This window comes from Erinaceus europaeus, chromosome 11 (genome assembly GCF_950295315.1).
Source record: "Erinaceus europaeus chromosome 11, mEriEur2.1, whole genome shotgun sequence".
Taxonomy (NCBI): Eukaryota; Metazoa; Chordata; class Mammalia; order Eulipotyphla; family Erinaceidae; genus Erinaceus; species Erinaceus europaeus.
Genome location: NC_080172.1, coordinates 70,890,067 through 70,912,099, shown reverse-complemented (window position 1 = coordinate 70,912,099; position 22,033 = coordinate 70,890,067). Strand labels below are relative to the sequence as shown.

The 22,033-nt window shown below is 41.2% G+C and overlaps 5 non-coding genes across 5 annotated transcripts; 1 reads left to right on the top strand and 4 right to left on the bottom strand.

Moving 5' to 3' along the window:
* Positions 1 to 3,290: 3,290 nt before the first annotated feature.
* TRNAK-CUU (transfer RNA lysine (anticodon CUU)) lies at positions 3,291 to 3,363 on the bottom strand. The gene has a single exon. It is a non-coding gene; the product is annotated as a tRNA-Lys (tRNA).
* Positions 3,364 to 3,993: 630 nt separating this feature from the next.
* TRNAH-GUG (transfer RNA histidin (anticodon GUG)) lies at positions 3,994 to 4,065 on the bottom strand. Its single transcript has one exon. It is a non-coding gene; the product is annotated as a tRNA-His (tRNA).
* Positions 4,066 to 4,820: 755 nt separating this feature from the next.
* Positions 4,821 to 4,892, bottom strand: TRNAG-UCC (transfer RNA glycine (anticodon UCC)). Its single transcript has one exon. It is a non-coding gene; the product is annotated as a tRNA-Gly (tRNA).
* Positions 4,893 to 6,417: 1,525 nt separating this feature from the next.
* On the bottom strand, positions 6,418 to 6,489 carry TRNAE-CUC (transfer RNA glutamic acid (anticodon CUC)). Its single transcript has one exon. It is a non-coding gene; the product is annotated as a tRNA-Glu (tRNA).
* A 4,445-nt stretch (positions 6,490 to 10,934) lies between these two features.
* LOC132541652 (small nucleolar RNA U13) lies at positions 10,935 to 11,039 on the top strand. The gene has a single exon (XR_009552780.1). It is a non-coding gene; the product is annotated as a small nucleolar RNA U13 (small nucleolar RNA).
* Positions 11,040 to 22,033: the final 10,994 nt, after the last annotated feature.

Genomic DNA, 22,033 nt, shown 5'->3' with positions numbered 1-22,033 from the left:
TATCATTATTTTGGAGTCTCAGGCATTTTTAAATTTTATTTATTTATTTTTTTACCAGAGCACTGCTCAGCTCTGGCTTATGGTGGTTCAGGGGGTTGAACGTGGGGCTTTGGAGGCTCGGGCATGAAAGTTTCTTTGCATAACCATTATGCTGTCTACCCTCACCCTCATTATCATTATTTTGTAGTGCCTGGATAAAACTCAGGGTCTCATGGAAGTACTTCATGCTCAACCCAAGTACCACTACTTTTCCTTTTCTTTTCCCTTCCTCTTCTCCTCCCCCTTCTTTTTCTTTGAGAAAGAAAGATGATGAGAGAGGTGTAAAAAGACACTGCTCTGGGGGTCAGGCGGTAGCACAGTGGGTTAAGTGCAAGGATCCGGGTTCTAGCCAGATCCGAGTTTCAGCCTCTGGCTCCGCACCTGCAGGGGGGTGGCTTCACAAATGGTGAAGCAGTTCTACATGTGTCTGTCTTTCTCTCCCCCTCTCTGTCTTCCCCTCCTTTCTCCATTTCTGTACCACCCACAAATTTTCACTCCTCTCTATTCTTGGTCCTCTCAAGTGGTGTCTGGAATTAAACCTAGTGCCTTACATGTAGAAGGCATGTATTCCCCCACTGAACCACCTACTTCAGGAAAGGGCTCCTCTGCCCAACTGGTCCTGTTGGTCATGGCTAATAGGGTGCATTGACTGGTCTGGAAGGGTGGGGGAACAGGAGGTTGGGGTGTTTTCTGTTAATTGAGATAATGACATAAACATTATTTAGTGGCATTCTACCACAGATTCAGGCTTAGCTAGATTTACGCCTTTTCCAGGTTCAGAGAATAGTCCACTTTCCTGGCCTAATTAGGCCTAGTCAGTTCCACAGTTGCTAACAGTAGGAAGCCACTTCACCTTTTCCCTCTTAGACTGCTTTCCCCTCTTAGAGCCCAGGAATCCTGAGCTGGGTGTGGGGGTGGGGATCCCAGACTCTTCCTCCACCCCCAGTCCGACTCAGCTGGTCCAACTTTCTCTACAGCTGCAATTACCACATTTCTCTTTACTTCACCATCATACTGGGATTTCTTTGTTTCTCTTTTCTTAACTCCCTGCTTCATGGATCCCAGATGATCTTCTTGCCCCATTCCTTTTGCTGATGTAGAACTCCTAATAACTTCTGTTGACAGGTTGCCTAAGAATTCAACTTTTGGAGACATTATATGTCTGTGAATGCCTACTATAGTCATATAGTTAATTGGTACTCTACTAGAAAGAAAATTTTAGGTTGAAATAATTTCACTGTAGGTTTATTATTATTATTTAAATATTTTATTTATTTATTAATGAGAAAGATAGGAGGAGAGAGAAAGAACCAGACATCACTCTGGCACATGTGCTGCCAGGGATCGAACTCAGGACCTCATGCTTGAGAGTCCAAAGCTCTATCACTGCACCACCTCTTTCTTTTTTGAAGATTTTATTTATTTATGAGAAAGATAGGAGGAGAGAGAATGAACCAGACATCACTCTGGCACATGTGCTGCTGGGGATCAAACTCAGGACCTCATGCTTGAGAGTCCAAAGCTTTACCACTGCACCTCCCAGACCACAGTTTATCATTTCTAAAATTTTGGTTGAGAAAGAAAATAACAACCCAGCCAGAGTAGACAGCATAATGGTTATGCAAACAGGTTCCCATGCCTGAGGCTCCAAAGTCCCAGGTTCAGTGCCCTGCACCACCATAAACCAGAGATAAGCAGCCCTCTGGTAAAAATAAATAAATTAATTAATTAAATAAAAAGTAAATAACTCTTTTAAATTTTTTTTAGATATTTATTTATTGGATAGAGACAGCTAGAAATCAAGAGGGAATGGGGTGATAGAGAAGGAGAGAGACAGAGAGTCACCTGCAGCACTGCTTCACCACTTGCAAAGCTATCCCCCTGCAGGAGGGGACCAGGGACTAAGACCCACTTCCTCTTACATTGTAATATGTGTGCTCAACCAGGTGCACCACCGCCTGGCCCCTAAGTAAATAACTCTTAAGTGCTATTAGTTTTGAATTTGTCTGTCTCAAACACTGAGGCAATTAAAATCTCCTGTTTAACAAGTGGAAAAAGAAAAAAAAATTTCACAAAATGCCAGCAAAAAGTGTTTAGAAACAGTTACTGCATATCTTGATGTGTGTGAAAAGGGCAGTTCTAACTATGCACAAACTCAGAAACATGAGAGACAATATTGACTATGACTGCATAAACCAAACTGAACCAGCATAAGCAAACTTCACCAACAAATGACAATTTGAGGACAAATATGCCACTCACATTGTATTAGAAACCCTTTATTTGGAGTTTATGATTTGGCACATCAGCATCCATCTCACTGTCCCAATTGTGTACTCACATCCCCAAACAGCTGAAATCCGTTGATAACAAACTGAACCACAGGATTCTTAACTTTTCCTTTCTCTCTTCTCGAATTTCTGATTCAGTAGGTAGGTCTGAGGGAGACTTGAGAATCTGCAATGCTCTCAAGTTCCCAGGTGGTCGTGAGAATGTTTGCCCTGGCATAACACTGAAAATAACTGGCTAGTGTACTGGTCTTCTTGCAGATGTTTGGCAGGGTATATAAAAGAGTAAAACATACTTATATATAGAAACATATTCATACATAGAAAAGCAGTCCTGGTAAATGAAGGCGAAGGAGAGGGAATGCAGAGGGCTTATCATATTAATTACAGAAAGAATGCCAGCTCTTTGGTGAAGTCTGCTGAAAGGTGTCCAACTTGGTTTTCAGTCGCTTTGCAAACCAGCAGAAGCCACAGTGCCATTCCCAGCACTGAAAGGCACCAAAAATGCAGTTAACAATCTCAGGTTTTCTCTGGGGACGAAGCCACTCACTCCAAACTCCTGCAGCACCACTACCACCTGTGGCCTCTATGGGTGTACTTGGCCATTGCGCCGCCCTGCATCCCGGTTTCCTGCGATAAGAGGCTCCATGCTCCTCGCCCCAACCCCTAAGTCCCCTCCCCACCATCCACAGCTCCTCCCCCAAGCTTCTTTCGTCTTTCTCATTTAGCGACCTTCAAATAACCAGCTAGAAAGAGATTCGTGATATAGACACCGAGCCCCAGTAATAACCCTGGAGGCAAAAAAAAGGAAGGAAAGAAAGAAAGAAAGAAAGAAAGAAAGAAAGAAAGAAAGAGAAAGAAAACAGATTCATCCAGTTGAATCTATCTCCAGAGATTATCTTGGTAACAATAAACAAAAAACAGATCTAAGGGGGTAGAGCGAGAAGAAAGTTAAAATAAATACGCCCAACGTGGGGCTCGAACCCACGACCCTGAGATTAAGAGTCTCATGCTCTACCGACTGAGCTAGCCGGGCTTTCTGGAATTGGCTTTACTTTTGCTCTATAGCTTTCTCTTAGTGCTGTGGTGTTCGCTGGGTTATTTCCTGGTGAATGTGAAGGCAATCCCCCAACTCGTTTTCTGCACTTGTAGAATCCTTGAAAAAAAGACAAAAAACAAACAAACAAAAGCCGAGGAAACCGAGACTCCGAGAGCGTGACCGCTGGCCTGTGGGAACCTGGAGTTTGTGTCCTCAAATTCCTTCTGGAGCGGACGATTTAGGGGACCGGAGTTTTGGGACCCCGACTCTCGAGGAAGAGGCAACAGAAGACGAGACAATGGGATCTTGGGGATAAGAAAGAGCCACAGAATGAACTGAATGCAGACAATTATTTACCCAATTCTTTAACCACATGTCTACGACGCGTTCTGGAACAAAGGCAGAATTATGAACTCTTTTTAAAAAATCATCTTCAAAAACAAAACCAACCCAGGTTCAGTCCCCAGCGATTACCACCATAAGCCAGAACTTGTGTAGTACTCTAGACTAAAAAAGATGACAATTTGCCCATACATAATGTACATAATTTACCCACAAAACGCTTTTTTACAAATTAAAAACAAGAATTCAAAAGTGTAACCCAAGCTAGTTTGGGCTTATACCGTATGCCGTGACTCGGATTCGAACCGAGGTTGCTGCGGCCACAACGCAGAGTACTAACCACTATACGATCACGGCGCGCTACAGGCCCAGCGGCGAGCTGCGGCGGCGTTTATTGTCCTTAGGAAAAGAGCACCACTTTCTGCGCTGGGGTTTCCTTTTTCTAGTTGGGGTCACCTGCAGCAGGCAAAATCGCGAATAAATGTGTCTGCTCTGCAGCCCGGATGCCCCCACGCTTGTCTGGATTCTGAGCTTCTGTATCCCGGGGACTCGGCGCCAACATTACGCCTCCGGGTGGGTGGTGGTGACTTGCAGTCTGCGGGGCCCAGAGGTGCAGCCCCCCCCCACTCCCCCACCCCGCAGCTCTGTCCTGCTTGCACACTCATCTTGTACTCCGCAGCTGAGTTCCCTGACCCTGGGATAGTGACATCCGATGAGAAGGGGAGTTGGTGAACTGCGGAAGCGGGTGAGGGCTTTGTCTATTTGATTGTTTCCCCTCACCGTTTCTGCTAACACCGGAGCCGGGTCTTTCGAGATTGCAAAAGGTTGCGCTGACTCCCTTATTTTGACGCCTCAACAAATCAGAGCCGCCTCTGAGGATTCAGAAAAACAGCTTTTATTTCAGAGATTTCCGAGACACACAATAGGAAAATTGTCATTCAGCGATGCGCAGCCTTCGCGGAACCCAACAGATGCGTTTGACTGAAGGTGGTGCAACTGGAAAACATCGTAGACTACCATTAGGAGACATTCCCCATGGATTCCATGGTGAAAACCGATTTTGCTTACCTCCGACTTACCGACTTTTTGGAGAAGTAAAACGAACACACACTTGCGTTGGCCGGGAATCGAACCCGGGTCAACTGCTTGGAAGGCAGCTATGCTCACCACTATACCACCAACGCACATGAAGAATTACTTGATCTGTTTTCTTATGAGAATCGTTTCACCCAATTTTGTTTCCTCGCTTTCAATTTCCTTCAAATTTTGAAATTTATTTCAAGAGTAAATTTAAAAGATTAAAAAGTCTCTAGGACTTCTATTCAAATGAAAATTATGAAGTAGTTTCTTATTGCTTCCTAGTTTTGAGAAAAATAAATCATTTATTTTGGTCCTCTCGTTTCAAGGAGGCCTCTGAAATTCAATGGACCAGTTAAGAATTTATCCCGTGAGTCGGGAGTTAGTTCTATACAGACCTCTTTACCCATTTGAGAGTGTTTCTTGAAGAAAATACATAGTTACAGATGAAAAGATGAGCACATATTTAAGCTTTGGATACATATTATCTATTTGCCAAGTGAAGAAAAGACACCACCAGTTCCCAGATCACATCAAATTGATGGGGTTTACAGTAATATTTATACCCCTTTCCCACATTAGGGAGCTACTCTCTTCCCTGATCTAGCTTTCTGTTCCTTTTCCCAGCCATGACATCATCTCCCCAGACAATAATTAGGATTCACCTGCATATCAGATTTCAGGCTCAGGGAAAAAAATAAATAAATAACACTAGTATAGCTACAGGCCCTTTGAAATATAAAATATGCCTGCTAGTTCTCTACAAAATGGAGGACCCCCCAACCTTTTCATCTGCACTATTCCAGCCTTTAGGTCCATAATTGTCCAACAGTTTGTTTGACTTTGTATATTAACTCTTTTTTCAGCCACTAGCTTCCAGATTCTAACAGGATGCGACCAGACTTCCCTGGACAGATAACCCCACCAATGTACCTTGGAGCTCAGCTTCCCCAGAGCCCTCCCCCAGTAGGGAAAGAGAGAGACAGAATGGGAGTATGGATTGATCTTTCAACGCCCATGTTCAGCGGGGAAGCAATTACAGAAGCCAGACCTTCTGCATCCCACAATGATCTTGGGTTCAGAGGGTTAAAGAATCGGAAAGTTATCAGGGGAGGGGTTGGTATACGGAGGTCTGGTGGTGGGAATTGTGCGAAGCTGTATCCCTCTTATCCTATGGTTTTGTCGATAAATAAAAAATTTTAAAAAATTAAAAAAAGAAAAGACACCAGTTTTCACTGTGTTATGGAATTTCATTAGTCAACTAATGTTTCGACAGTGCAGGATAAATAATTAGGAGTCATATTTAATCTGGGCTTTTTCTACTGTTGCAAAAGTTTTTTTTTTTAAGTTTCTTTAATGGGGGATTAGTGGTTTATAGTCAACAGTAAAATAAAATCGTTTGTACATACACAACATAACAATTCAACCCCCACTAGGTCCTCTTCTGCCATCATGCTTCAGGACCTAAAAACTTCCCAAAATCCCAGTCTTTTACCTTGGTGCAGTACACTAGCTCCTATCCAAGTCCTGTTTAGCGTTTTTGTTGAAGTATGTTTACTTAAGGTGGTTAATGAAATAGACTGGTGAAAATTAAGTTAGTTATTGCAAGAAATTCAGAAGGAAAAGAAGTCTTTCCCTGACCGGGAATCGAACCCGGGCCGCGGCGGTGAGAGCGCCGAATCCTAACCACTAGACCACCAGGGAAGCTAGCACTAAGTGCTGGTGAAAATATATATGTTTCAAGTTAAATGTAGTGTGTTCTTATCTGGTTTTTAAGAACTCCTACGATTATCTCTTAAAATTTAGCCAGTATGGTGTGCACACAATCAGAGCCCTCAGTGCCAGAGAAAAAAAAAGGGAGAGATTAAGAGAATACACTCTTAGCTCCTCTTAATTGTAGTTCCTGAATTGAGATGAGCAGAAATGTAAAGTGTTCCAGCTGAAACTTTTGCCAAAATCCATCAGGAATTTTTCTTTAGGGATAAGCCTCCTAGTGCAGCTTCTTCCTCTTTCTTTTTTATTTCCTTCCTTCCTTCCTTCTTTCTTCTCCACCTCCAGAATTTAAACCAAATTCTGTTGGCCAAAGTAAGCATTTCATTTCCTTCCTTCCTTCCTTCCTTCCTTCCTTCCTTCCTTCTTTCCTTCCTCCCCACCAACAGAATTAAATTCTGTTGGCCAAAGTAAGCATTACAGACAAGTGAACATCACTGTCATGGGTGTTTGGTAGTTAGCATATATTTGAAATTTAGTCACTAGTGGGAAACTAAGAGAAGTGTTGGTGTGTGTGTGTGTGTGTGTGTGTGTGTGTGTGTGTGAATTTAGCTGTTATTTTAATTTATTATTTATTTATTTAGGCTACTTTGATAGTTTTATTTTTAATTTCTGAAGAGCCTTTGTCCTGTTTTCCTTAGCAGGTGTGCCAATCTACCTACCCATATTACCACCAATAGTGGATATTTTGCTAGGCAAAATAAATCAGATAAAGACATAAGCACAGTCACCCCAAATGGATGGAACTTGTAGGGATTATACAATATCTTGTAACAAAAAGTAGTATTTAGCTTCATATGCTGATGTTCATCACAGCAGGCTGAGCTTCAGCTAGCATCTGAGTCAACCTCTGGCTTCTTGCCCTTCAGTCTTAATGAATCTCTACTACAAAGTTCCTGTGAGTTTCCTGAGATGTACATTGCCCTTCTAGAAAAGCATGATCTTGCCATGTGCTGCAGTTTATGACAACAATAAGGCATTCTTTTCCTGAACATCTAGTTCCTCTGGCTGTATGAAAATCCTTCCCTGAAGAAAAAGTGTTATTAGTCAATTTCTCAGAAAAACAGAACTGATAGGATATACACAGAGAAATTCAAAGAGAATATAATAGTCCTCTGTCAAGAAAGTATGTAGAAGAATTGACATATGTAATTGTGGAAGCTGCTAAGTACCATCCTCTGCAAACTGGAGCCAAGAGGAGCTGATGGATTACTCCCACTGCAAGTCTGAGGGCCGGAGGACCAGGAGAGTCCAGTGCAAAGTAGTTCCAGTGCAAAGGCTGGCAAATCCGTGACTACAAAATGCAGAGTGAACAATCTTAGGTTTTCTCTGGTGACTTGGTGGGTTCCCAAAGAAACCCTAGTCTTCTTGAGTTCCTGGGTGATTGACCAAGGAGCGCGAAACACAGCTGCTGCAACTCTGTAGCTGTGAATTTAGCTTTTAAAATATTTAAATTTGAAGAAAGAAGAGAGAAAGTGAGGAGAAAGAACTGAAAATTGAGGTGTATGCCTAGACTTATTTATTTATTTATTTATTTATTTACTAATGGTTTATAAAATTATAAGATGGGAGTTGGGCGGTAGCGCAGCGGGTTAAGCGCACATGACAAGGATTTGATCCCCCGGCTCCTCACCTGCAGGGAGTCTCTTCACAGGCGGTGAAGCAGGTCTGCAGGTGTCTATCTTTCTCTCCCCCTCTCTGTTGTCCCCTTATCTCTTCATTTCTCTCTGTCCTATCTGACAACGATGACAATAATAATGACAACAATGAAAAACAACAAGGGCAACTAAAGGGAAAATAAAGAAATAAAAAAAAATTATAAGATAACAGAGGCATAATTCCACACCTTTCCCACTAACAGAGTTCTGTGTCCCCATTCTCTCTGTTGGAAACTGTATTAGTTCTCCGAAGATCACAGATATGAGTTGACTATTATTTCTTTTTCTTTAATATTTATTTATTTACTCCCTTTTGTTGCCCTTGTTTTTTATTGTTGTTGTAGTTATTAATGTCGTTGTTGTTGGATAGGACAGAGAGAAATCAAGAGAGGAGGGAAAGACAGAGAGGGGGAGAGAAAAATAGCTACCTGTAGACCTGCAGGGAAGGGCGTTCCCTACAGGTGGGGAGCCGCCGGGCGCTCGAACCAGGATCCCTAAGCAGGTGCTTGCGCTTCGCGTCACTAACCCGCTGTGCTACTACTCTACTCCCGACTATTATTTCTATTATCTATCTAGATATCTAACTTTTGACCTTTTTTTCCTATGGTCCTGCCTTTTCTTCCTTTCTTTTTTTTCTTTAAATTAAAAATATTTATTTATTTTCCCTTTTGTTGCCCTTGTTGTTTTTCACTGTTGTAGTTATTATTGTTGTTGTTACTGATGTCGTTGTTGTTGGATAGGACAGAGAGAAATGGAGAGAGGAGGGGAAGACAAGAGGATGTGAGAAAGACACCTGCAAATCTGCTTCACCACTTGTGAAGCAACTCCCCTGCAGGTGGGGAGCCAGGGGCTTGAACCCAATCCTTACTCTGATCCTTGCTCTTTGTGCTACCTGCGCTTAACCCGCTGTGCTACCACCGGACTCCCTTCTTTAAATTTTTATCATCTTTATTTATTTATTTATTGGATAGATACAGTCAGAAATTGACAGACGAGAGAGAGAGAGAGAGAGAGACCTGTAGCCCTATGTCACTACTCATGAAGCTTTACCCCTGCAGGTGAGGGGCTTGAAACTGGGTCCTTGTGCACTGTAATGTGTACGCTTAACCAGGTGTGCCAACCGCCTAGCCCCCTTCTCTTCCTTTCTAAGTCACACCTGCTACTTCTGAGCATCTTTTTTTCCCCTTTTCTTTTTTTTCCTCTCTTCTCTCTCTGGGTCCTGATGGAATTAGAGTTCAGAACCCTCTGGTCATCTTCCCCTAATGTTTACCCCTCTGAGATTATGGATCAAAATTCTCTATGGGATGCAGAAGGCGGAAGGTCTGGCTTCTGTAATTGTTTCTTTGCTGGACATGGACATTGGCAGGTTGATCCATACTCCCAGCATGTTTCTTTACCTAGTGGGGTAGGGCTCTGGAGAGGTGAGGCTCCTGGACACACTGGTAAATTCATCTGCCCAGGGTGTTTAGGATGAAATCACAGTAGCATCTGCAACTTGGCAGTAAGATATAAAGCAGGACAAAATGTTTAATAAATGGGAACCAAAAAGTAGGAGTAGAGTAAGTGAGAATAGGGATTTTAGGATGAAAAGCAGCTAGGAAGTCTATTTTAGCTATGTTCCTAGGGGCCCATTACTAGTAATTTTTGCTGAAGCTTGATAACTAACATGAAGGCAGCCTAAAGATATTGTCTGCGAAGATGGTGTCAGAATTGAGAATAGTACTAGAAAGCTGAATCAGGGCACAGAGTAGCTCCCAAACTTGAAGGAAATACATCAATAGAGTTAATTATTTACCACGTTGACCTAACCTAGGATCCATATATATTCATATTTAGCAGAGGAGCCTGTATAACCTCTGAGTCTCTATCAGTCTGTGATCGCAGTGCGTGGTCACAACTGGGAACATTCTAGGCTGCATTCATTTTAGGACTAGTCTTTCTGGCAGAGTAGGAAGACTCAGCCTCCCTTTAAAGAGTGGGTCAGTGCTTAGCAATGATAGTTCATAATGAGGGTACAGTCCTAAAGAAGTCCACAATAGGGTTTATAATGAAAGTGACTAGTGACGGTGGAGTCTATAAGAGATTTAGGCCCATTGTACCTATGGGAGAATCCAAGGATTCCCTGACAAGGGCCCCTGCTGATGGGGTGGTCTGGTAGTGACCAAAATGGTCATCATCAAGTGAGCCAGTCTCTTGCCCTTTTCCCACTTTTGTAGTCCCTTGTTTACCTGACTAGTTTAGGCTTTCTCCCAGTTGTTAAAGTGTTGAGTGTCATTTGTTGTATCCAAACTGGTAATAGGTTTATGGGGTCTGGCCTCAAATTAGGGAGGAAATACACCTAGAATAGAAAAATTGTGGTGCATGTCTAGATTTTTAAAAACCATATAAACCAAAGAATGCAAATTAATATGAGGAAGATAAAAGAAACAATATGACTAAATATTAACAGTGAATCTAAGTGGAGGGTAATTAAGCATCTATTTCTTTTCTTTTTTTTTCCCTGTAGTGTTGAAGTTAAAAGAAGGAGAAGAAGAAGCTTAGAGAAACAAAAATAAAGCAATCAAAAGCATTCCCTCAGACTGTTTGTTGTTGTCAGATAACCATAATATAATCAATTTTATGCACACCAGCTCAAGTAGAAAAATTTAAAAGCACCTCATCATGCTAATGTCAGAAATATATGTGATGATGGAGAAAAGAATAACAAAAAATGAAATCATGATCTTTTTGTAGTTCATAAGCATGATGACTGGGCTTTCACGAGGCTGCACGAGATATGCCACCCATAAGCCTTGTTACAACATTTGGCACATTACCCATCTGATGTTAAAAAAAATGAAATCCTCCCCACCAGCAGGGGAGTCACTTCACAAGCAGTGAAGCAGGTCTGCGGGTGTCTATCATTCTCTCCTGTTCTCTGTCTTCCCCTTCTCTCTCCATTTCTCTCTGTCCTATCCAACAACAACGACAGTAATAACAATAATAATAATTTTAAAAAATGAAATCATGATAATATGTATATATCAGAAGGGCCTAACAGAAAAAAATGAGTGGTAATATATAGGATTTACTGTGTGTGGTATATGTGAAGTTGTTTCTATTGTTTTGCTTTGCTTTGATTTATTTTTTCTTTTTCTTTTTTCTTTTTATTTATTTATTTTTTAATTTTTTTTTTGAAATTTTATTTTCCCTTTTGTTGCCCTTGTTGTCGTTGTAGTTATTATTGTTGTTGTTACTGATGTTGTAGTTGTTAGATAGGACAGAGAGAAATGGAGAGAGGAGGGGAAGACAGAGAGGGGGAGAGAAAGATAGACACCTGCAGACCTGCTTCACCGCCTGTGAAGCGACTCCCATGCAGGTGGGGAGCCGGGGATTCAAACCATGATCCTTACACTGGTCCTTGGGCTTTGCGCCACGTGGGCTTAACCCCCTGCGCTACTGCCCAACTCCCTCTTTTTCTTTTTTTAAATATCTTTTTATTATTTATTTTCCCTTTTGTTGCCCTTGTTGTTTTACTGTTGTTGTTATTATTATTGTTTTTGTTGGTGGTGATGATGATGTCGTCGTTGTTAGATAGGACAGAGAGAAATGGAGAGAGGAGGGGAAGACGGGGAGAGAAAGACACCTGCAGACCTGCTTCACCACCTGTGAAGCGACTTCCCTGCAGGTGGGGAGTTTGGAGCTCGAACTGGGATCCTTAACGCGGGTCCTTGTGCTTTATACTACGTGCGCTTAACCTGCTGTACTACCACTCGACCCCCTTGATTTATTTATTTATTTATTAAATTTATTTCTTTATTGGGGAATTAATGTTTTACATTCAACAGTAAATACAATAGTTTGTACATGCATAACATTCCCCAGTTTCCCATTTAACAATACAACCCCCATTATGTCATTTATCATCCTTCATGGACCTGTATTCTCCCCACCCACCCAGCCACCCACCCCAGAGTCTTTTACTTTGGTGCCATACGCCAATTCCATTTCAGGTTCTACTTGTGTTTTCTTTTCTGATCTTGTTTTTCAACTTCTGCCTGAGAGTGAGATTATCCCATATTCATCCTTCTGTTTCTGACTTATTTCACTCAACATGATTTTTTCAAGGTCCATCCAAGATCATCTGAAAACGGTGAAGTCACCATTTTTTACAGCTGAGTAGTATTCCATTGTGTATATATACCACAACTTGATCAGCCACTCATCTGTTGTTGGACACCTGGGTTGTTTCCAGGTTTTGGCTATTACAAATTGTGCTGCCCAAAACATATGTGTACACAGATCTTTTTGGATGGATGTGTTGGGTTCCTTAGGATATATCTCCAGGAGAGGAATAGCAGGATCATAGGGTAGGTCCATTTCTAGCCTTCTGAGAGTTCTCCAGACTGTTCTCCACAGAGGTTGGACCAATTGACATTCCCACCAGCAGTGCAGGAGGGTTCCTTTGACCCCACACCCTCTCCAGCACTTGCTGCTGTTACCTTTTCTGATGTATGACATTCTCACAGGAGTGAAGTGATATCTCATTGTTGTCTTTATTTGCATTTCTTTGACAATCAGAGACTTGGAGCATTTTTTCATGTGTTTCTCAGCCTTTTGGATCTCTTCTGTGGTGAATATTCTGTCCAAGTCCTCCCCCCGTTTTTGGATGGGGCTATTTGTTGTCTTGTTGTTGAGTTTGGCAAGCTCTTTATATATGTTGGCTATTAAACTCTTATCTGATGTATGGCATGTAAAGATCTTCTCCCATTCTGTGAGGGGTCTCTTGGTTTGGGTAGTGGTTTCTTTTGCTGTGAAGAAGCTTTTTAATTTGATGTAGTCCCATAGGTTTATACTTGCCTTAGTCTTCTTTGTAATTAGATTTGTTTCATTGAAAATGTCTTTAAAACTTATGCAGAAAAGAATTCTGCCAATATTTTCCTCTAAGTATTTGATAGTTTGTGGTCTAACATCCAAGTCCTTGATCCACTTTTGTATTTGGTGAAATACAGTGATTCAGTTTCATTCTTCTGCATGTTTCAACCCATTGTTTCCAACACCATTTGTTGAAGAGACTCTGCTTTCCCCATGTAATAGTCTGGGCCCCTTTGTCAAAGATTAGATGTCCATAGGTGTGGGGCCTCATTTCTGGGCTCTCAATTCTATTCCACTGGTCAGTGTGTCTGTTCATGTTCCAGTACCAAGCAGTTTTGATGACAATGGCCCTATAATACAGTTTGAGATCTGGGAGTGTGATGCCTCTGGTTCTGTTCTTTTTTCTCAAGATTGTTTTGGCAATTCTAGGTCTTTTCTGGTTCCAGATAAACATTTGTAGCATTTTTTCTATTCTCCTAAAAAATGTGCTTGGGATCTTGATGAGGATAGCATTAAATTTGTAGATGGCTCTGGGTAATATATTCATTTTGATGATGTTAATTCTTCCAGCCCATGAACATGGAATATCTTTCCACTTCTTTGTGTCTTTTTCAATTTCTTTGAGTAGTGACTCATAATTTTCGGTATACAAGTCTTTCACTTCCTTGGTTAGATTTACTCCTAGATATTTTATTGTTTTTGTTGCTATAGTAAAAGGAACTGATTTCTGGATTTCAATTTCTTCTAACTTAGTGTTTGCATAGAGGAATGCCACTGACTTTTGAATGTTAATTTTATAGCCTGACACCTTACTGTATTGCCTGATGATTTCCAAAAGCTTCTTGCTGGATTCCTTAGGTTTTTCTATGTATACTATCATGTCATCTGCAAATAAGGAGAGTTTGACTTCTTCTCTTCCAATCTGTATGCCTTTAATTCCTTGCTCCTGCCTGATTGCTATGGCAAGAACTTCCAACACTATGTTGAATAGTAATGGTGATAGTGGGCAGCCCTGTCTAGTACCTGATCTGAGGGGAAATGCTTCCAGTTTTTCACCATTGAGTATGATGTTGGCTGTAGGTTTGCTATATATAGACTCCACTATCTTGAGGAATTTTCCATCTATTCCCATTTTTTGTAGTGTTTTGATTATAAAGGGATGTTGTATTTTGTCAAAGGCTTTCTCTGCATCTATTGATATGACCATGTGGTTTTTGGTCTTGCTTTTGTTGATGTGGTGGATCACATTGATTGATTTACATATATTAAACCAACCTTGCATGCCTGGGATAAAGCCCACTTGGTCATGATGAACAATCTTTTTGTTATACTGCTGTATCCAGTTGGCTAGAATTTTGTTCAATATTTTCGCATCTATGTTCATCAGAGATATTGGTCTGTAGTTTTCTTTTTTGGTCCTGTCCCTGTCTGTTTTTGGTATCAGGGTGATGTTAGCTTCATAGAAGCTGGCAGGGAGTATTCCAGTGTCTTCAATCTTCTGGAAGATTTTTAAAAGTAGAAGTATTAGTTCTTCTTTGAAGGTTTTGTAGAATTCATTTGTAAAACCATCTGGTCCAGGACTTTTATTTTTGGGGAGATTTTTGATAACTGTTTCAATTAGCTGTGATGGGCCTGTTTATGTTATCCACTTCCTCTTTACTTAGTTTTGGAAGTTGGTGGGTATCTAGGAAATCGTCCATTTCTTCCAGGTTCTCTAGCTTGGTGGCATATAGTTGTTCATAGAAGCCTCACATGATATGTTGAATTTCTGAGGTGTCTGTTGTGATATCTCCTCTTTCATTTACTATCCGATTTATTTGGGTCTTCTCTCCTTTTTTTTTTTTTTTTGTGAGTCTGGCTAAAGGTTTGTCGATTTTGTTTACTCTTTCGAAGAACCAACATTTACTTTCGTTGATCTTTTGTATGGTTTTCCTATTCTCAATGTTATTTATTTCTGCCCTAACTTTAGTGATTTCTGACCTTCTCGTTGCTTTAGGGTTCCTTTGTTGTTGTTGTTCTTTTTTTTTTTTAATATTTATTTTATTTATTTATTCCCTTTTGTTGCCCTTGTTGTTTTATTGTTGTAGTTATTATTGTTGTTGTCGTTGTTGTATAGGACAGAGAGAAATGGAGAGAGGAGGGGAAGACAGAGAGGAGGAGAGAAAGATAGACACCTGCAGACCTGCTTCACCGCCTGTGAAGCGACTCCCCTGCAGGTGGGGAGCCGGGGTTCAAACCGGGATCCTTATGCCCGTCCTTGTGCTTTGTGCCACCTGCACTTAACCCGCTGCACTACAGCCTGACTCCCCTTTGTTGTTCTTCTTCTAGGTCTTTAAGATGTGCAATCAGGCTGTTTATTTGTGCTTTTTCTTGTTTCCTAATGTGTGCTTGTATAGCTATGAACTTCCCTCTTAGGACTGCTTTAGCTGTGTCCCAAATATTTTGATAGCTTGTGTCTTCATTTTCATTGAACTCTCGAAACATTTTGATTTCTTCCTTGATTTCCTCTTTGACCCAGAAGTTGTTAAGAAGTGTACTGTTGAGCTTCCACATTTTGGGACTGTTACTAATCTTTTTTTTATTGTTAAGTGTTAGTTTAATTCCACTGTGGTCTGAGAAGATGCTTGGGATGATTTCAGTGCTCTTGAATAGGCTGATGCTGTCTTTGTGGCCTAACATATGGTCTATCCTTGAGAATGATCCATGTGGATTTGAGTAAAATGTGTATTCCAGTTTCTTGGGATGAATGACTCTGAAAATGTCCAATAGTTCTAGTTTATCTATCTCTTCATTTAGCTCCCTTGTGTCTTTATTGATTTTCTGCCTGGATGATCTGTCAAGTTGAGAGAGCGGGGTGCTGAAGTCCCCTACTATGATTGTGTTACTGTTAATATATTGCTGTAGCTCTTTCAGTAGAAGTTTGATATATTTAGATGGCTTCTCATTGGGTGCATAGATGTTAATCATTGTTAAGTCCTCTTGATTGACTGATCCTCTGAGCATTAAGTAGTGTCCATTCCTATCTTTTTTAATCTTATCTATCTTAAAGTCTATCATGTCAGTTATGAGAATAGCTGTTCCTGCCCTTTTTTGTGGGCCATTGGCTTGTATGATAGTTTTCCATCCTTTCACCTTAAGTCTGTGTTTGTCTTGTTGAGTTAGGTGAGTTTCCTGTAGACAACATATTGTTGGGTTGTGTTTTCTGATCCATCTTCCTACTCTGTGTCTTTTAATAGGTGAATTCAGGCCATTGACCTTTATTGATATCAAAGATTGAAGATATTTTAACGCCATTCTTGTAGAGTTTTAGAGTGTTTTGATATATGTCCTATTTGTGGTGGTCTGGTTGTTTATAGGAGACCTTTCAGAACTTCTTTCAGGGCAGGCTTGGTGATAGTTGATTCCTTCAACTGTTGCTTGTCTGAGAAGGTTTTGATGCCTCCATCTTGTCTGAATGACAGTCTAGCAGAATATAGTATTCTTGGATGAAAGCCTTTCTCATTGAGCACTCGATAGATATCTTGCCATTCTCTTCTGGCCTGTAGTGTTTGTATGGAGAAGTCTGCTGCTAATCTTATGGGTTTTCCTTTGTAGGTGACTCTTTGTTTTTCTCTTGCAGCCTTGAGGATCCTTTCTTTATCCTTATTCCTTTCCATTCTAAGTATGATATGTCTTGGTGTCTTTAGGTCTGGGTTAATTCTGTTTGTGACCCTCTGGGCTTCTTGAATCTTTATGTCTTTGATGTTGTCTAGACTAGAGAAATTTTCAGCTATTATGGCCTGGAAAATGCTTTCTTCCTCTCCTTCTCTTTCTTCCTCTGGTAAGCCAATAATGCGTATATTGTTTCTTTTGAAGTCATACCATAGGACTCTGTTGTTGTTTTCAGCATCTCTTAATCTCTTTTTGAGATCTCTTACTTCTTTTTTAGTTGTCTCTAATTCATCCTCAATCTTGCTAATTCTGTCTTCAGCCTCATTGATTCTATTCTCTCTGCCCTCTACTGTTTTCTGGAGTTCATCTATTTTGTTGCCCTGCTCTGATATTGTTTTAGCTTGTTCAGCTAGTTGCCTTCTTAGCTCAGCGATTTCAGCTTTCAGCTCTCTAATAACCATGAGATAATTAGAATTTTCTTCCATATTCTCATTTGTTGTTCCTGTATTTCTGATTATAATTTTTTCAAATTCTTTACTCACTCCTGTTATTATTTCCTTAGCTAATGTTTGGATGTTGAACTCGTTATTTTGTGCTTCACCCTCTGGAGGACTTTTAGCTGGGCTCTTGTCCTGATTCGAGTCTCCAATATTTTTTCTTGTTGTTTTAACCATTTTATATATTATGTCATGAGTTCCCTTTATCAGTACTTTTCAAATTATTGATCACTATTGCCTGGATTGACTTGTGTCTAAGTAAGTTAATTAAAGGGTTCAGAGTGGTGGAAGTTAACAGTTGTTTCAGTAGCATTTAAATCTCTGAGTTGGAGCTCAGTGGTTTAAAAGCCTCTTTTTTTTTTCTTCCCTGTAGGCTATGGGAGCCTGAGGGCTTTTAAAGGCTTTTAAACTACCAATAGGCTTCTTAGCTTAATCACTGACTCCTGACCAAGAGATAAAGCAGGGTGTGGCAGAGATAATCCAGTGGTTATGCAAAGAGACTTTCACAGCCCCTCAGCTATGCCACCAAGGCATAGGTCTTCTCTTGAGTTTCCTGGTTAGATCTCTGTCCCCTGGTGTCCCTCCCTGTCGCTGCTCCAGATTCTGAGGGTAGTAGCAATGGAGACTCAGAGTTGCACTTGGTGAGTCTCTGGGGAGTTCTCTCCTCCCTTTAGCTGTCCCCTTGTTGGTGGAGCAGACTGGAGGTGGTGTCTCCACTGATAAACTGCTGAACTGTTAGCAGTCACTTAATCTCTCCTTAGGCTCCTCTCTCCTCTCTGTCACCAGCCACACGTGTTTGTACTCACAGGTTCCTGTGGTCATTCTAGTCCTGTCTTGTTTCGGTCCGGGTGGTCTCCTTTGGTATTCCTAGTTGATCCGGGAGAGGAGAGGAGAGGAGAGGAGAGGAGAGGAGAGGAGAGGAGAGAAGTCGATCTGCTGCTTGTAGCTCCGCCTCCAGATGATTTATTTTTTTTAAAGTATCAGTATAAAATGTTGCTTTAAGCATATTAATTCTTGGCTCAGGAGGCAGCATAATGGTCATCTAAATGATTTTCAAGCCTGAGACTCTGAGCTCTGAGGTTCAGTCCCTAGCACCACAATAAATCCGATCTGGGCAGTACTCTCATGGAAAAAAAAAAACCCTACAGTCATCCAATTTTCACCTTCTTATAAATTTTATTTTTTTCCTCTAGGGTTATTGCTGGGGTTTGGTGCCTACACTAGGAATCCACTGCTCCTGGAGGCCATTTTTCCCATTTTGTTGCCGTTGTTGTGCTTATTGTAGTTGTTATTGTTGTCATAGCTGTTGTCCTTGTTGGATAGGACAGAGAAATAGAGAGAGGAGGGGAAGACAGAGAGGAGGAGAGAAAGACATCTGCAGCCCTGCTTCACCGTTTGTGAAGCGACCTCCTGCAGGTGGGGAGCCAGGGCTGGAACCAGTATCCTTTCACTGGCCCTTGCGCTTTGCGCCATGTGCGCTTAACCCGCTGCGCAACCGCCCTACTCCCCTTCTTATAAATTTAAGTGTGAGAAACAAAGAAGGGTAATTAAATGTTCTACATTCATTTTCGCAAAATTTAATCCTTTTGTCACCAAGAATCCCCAAAGAGGCTACTACTTATTTATTTATTTATTTATTTATTTATTTATTTATTTAAAAAAGGAGACATTAACAAAACCGTCGGATAGGAGGGGTACAACTCCACACAATTCCCACCACCAGATCTCTATATCCCATCCCATCCCCTCCCCTGATAGCTTTCCCATTCTCTATCCCTCTGGGAGTATGGACCCAAGGTCACTGTGAGTTGCAGAGAGTGAGAGGTCTGGCTACTGTAATTGCTTCCCCGCTAAACATGGGCATTGACTGGTCGGACCAGACTCCCAGTCTGAAGAGGCTACTTCTTAATTACTCCAGCTCGTTCCCACTGGGCAGCTGAAGCAGGAAATACTTCATTTTAATTTGTAACTTAACTATCTCATACTAGTAATTGCCTTCACTTTGGGCCTTCTTATCTATCTCTGCTTCACCATAGCAGCCCTCTCCACCTGGTCTTCACTTTGAACTTTCTCATGTTATTTCTACTTGATTTATCAGCACATGTACAAGTTAGTGAAAACATTTCTTTCTTAGAAGCTGTAACTGTTGTGGCCCAGGAGGTGGCGCAGTGGATAAAGAATTGGAGTCAAGCATGAGGTCCTGAGTTCAATCCCCCATAGCACAGGTACTTTAAAAAAAGGAGCTATAACTGTTATTTCTACCTAGTTAAAGCTACCAAGAAAGAAATGTTTTCACTGACTGAGCATGTACTAATAGACCAGGGACCAGCTGCAGACAGAAAGCAGAGAGTAACAAGGAAAGTCCCTGGGGGGAGATCTCTGATACCCTGCACGAAAGACCTCCAGATGGAAGTCTTGCACAATAATATTACCTTGAATTTATTTTTAATGACATTTATTTATTTATCTATTTTTGACTCCAGGGTTATTGCTGGGGCTCGGTGCCTGCACTACGAATCTACTGCTTCTGGAGGCTTTACCCCCCCTTTTGTTGCCCTTGTTGTCTATCATTGTTGTTGTCTATCATTATTGTTGTTATTATTGTTGTTGTTATTGCTGTCGTTGTTGGATAGGACAGAGAGAAATGGAGAGAGGAGGGGAAGACAGGGGGAGAGAAAGTTAGACACCTGAAAACCTGTTTACCACTTGTGAAGTGTCTGCCCTGCTGATGGGGAGCTGGGGGCTCAAACCGGGATCCTAGGGCTCAAACCGGGATCCTTACCAGGGTCCTTGCGCTCTCTGCCATGTGCACTTACCCCGCTGCGCTACCGTCCGCCCCCTAATTTTTTATTTATGTTATTTATTTTTACTAGAGCGTTGCTCAGCTCTGGATTATGGGGCAGCGAGGGATTGTATTTGGGACTATGGAGCCTCAGGTATGAGAGGCATTTTCGCATAACATTTGTGTTATCCCCCCTTTAATGATTTATAAAGTTGGGTTGGATAAAATGACCACTGGTGCCCTTTGCTCTCACCAGCAAACTACCCTTTCCCAGACTCCACCTCCCTTTCTCCTCCTCCTCCTCCATTTTCCTTTTTGCCATCATGCTGTGGCTTTGTGCCTGCACTATGAATCCACTGCTCCTGGAGGCCATTTTACCCACTTTGTTGCCCTTGTTGTTGTCATTATTGTCATTGCTGTTATTGTTAGATAAGACAGAAATTGAGAGAGGAGAGGAGGGGAAAACACAGGAGACCTGCTTCACTGCCGATAAAGCGGGAGCTGGGGGCTCCCTGCATACACTGGTCCTTGGGGTTCGCGCCAATGGTCGCTACCACCCACTGCACTGCCTCCTAACCCCCATCCATCTCCCTCTCTATTCCTGAAAAGAAACCAGCTAGCACCTGAAAATAAACTTGCTTTCCTCTCACCTTTACTTCTCTCTTGACCTTGGCTTTCAAGTGGTAAGCACAGAAACTTGGCATTTGATAGCATATCCCAAGGCTAGATAAGAAGTATCTAACATTCAGAGCAACATTTTGGGATTGTACTGGGGTAGGTACAAAATAAAAGATTTTTTTCCCTGTCACGAAAAAATCAGCCTCCTTAAGGTTAAATCCATTACTCTGCCATCTGCTGGAAAATTTTGGTAACAATGATAAAGAAAATAGACTTGCATACCTTTTTCTTTTAATATTTATTTATTTTCCCTTTTGTTGCCCTTGTTGTTCTTTATTGTTGTTGGATAGGACAGAGAGAAATGGAGGGGGGAGGGGAGGACAGAGAGGGGGAGAGACAGACAGACACCTGCAGACCTGCTTCACCACCTGTGAAGTGACTCTGCTGCAGGTGGGGAGCCGGGGCTCGAACCGGGATCTTTATGCCACGTGCGCTTAACCCACGGCGCTACAGCCTGAATCCCCCGCATACCTTTTTCAACATCAAAGCTCAGGAATAATCTCATAGTTAAGGACAGGATTAAGCCTCCTCTAACAGTTTAACATAAGTATTATAATTATTAATAGTATTACTGTGCAAAGCTTGCAACTGGAGGTCTTTATTTTCAAACTATAGTAATTTTTTTAAATTTAGCCATACATTTCATCATCTTTCTGAGTGCAAAATATTTTATTTTATTTCATTTCATTTTTTGATATTATGTGTACCTCATGCATACATGGTTTTACTACCCAACAGTCACTTTTTTTTTCATTACATATAGAGCCAGAGAGAGGAAAAGAAAGAGGGGAGGAGAACCACAACACCAGAGTTCCCTTTAGTGCCATGGCAGCCTATGGAATTCTTGGTCTTGAACATGGAGCATATATATATGCACGGCAAGGCATACACCTTACTTTTCTGGCATTTTCTGGTCCCATAATAATTTCTGTAGTAAATATTTTCATTTATTTTTATTATTATTATTTAGATAGAAGCAGAAAAAAAGAAAGAGACCACAGCACCAAAGCTTCCTACAATACAGTAGGGGCTGGGCTCAAACCTGGGTCACACACATGACAAAGCAATGTACTATGCAAGTGAGCTACTTTACCAGTAAATGTAAAATAATCATTTTTTAAAAAAATATTTTAATGAGAGAGAGAGAGAGAAATACAGAAAGGAAGACATAAAGAGAAAGACCAAAATACTGCTGAGGTCTGATTTATGGTGGTGCTAGGGATTGAACCTGGGCCCTCAGAGACTTAAATATGAAAGTCTTTGGCATAACCATTATGTTGGTTTTATTATAACATTATTATACCAGCCTAATAAGGTCTCTTTATGAGGATTTTTTTTTTTAATTATTTATTTACCTC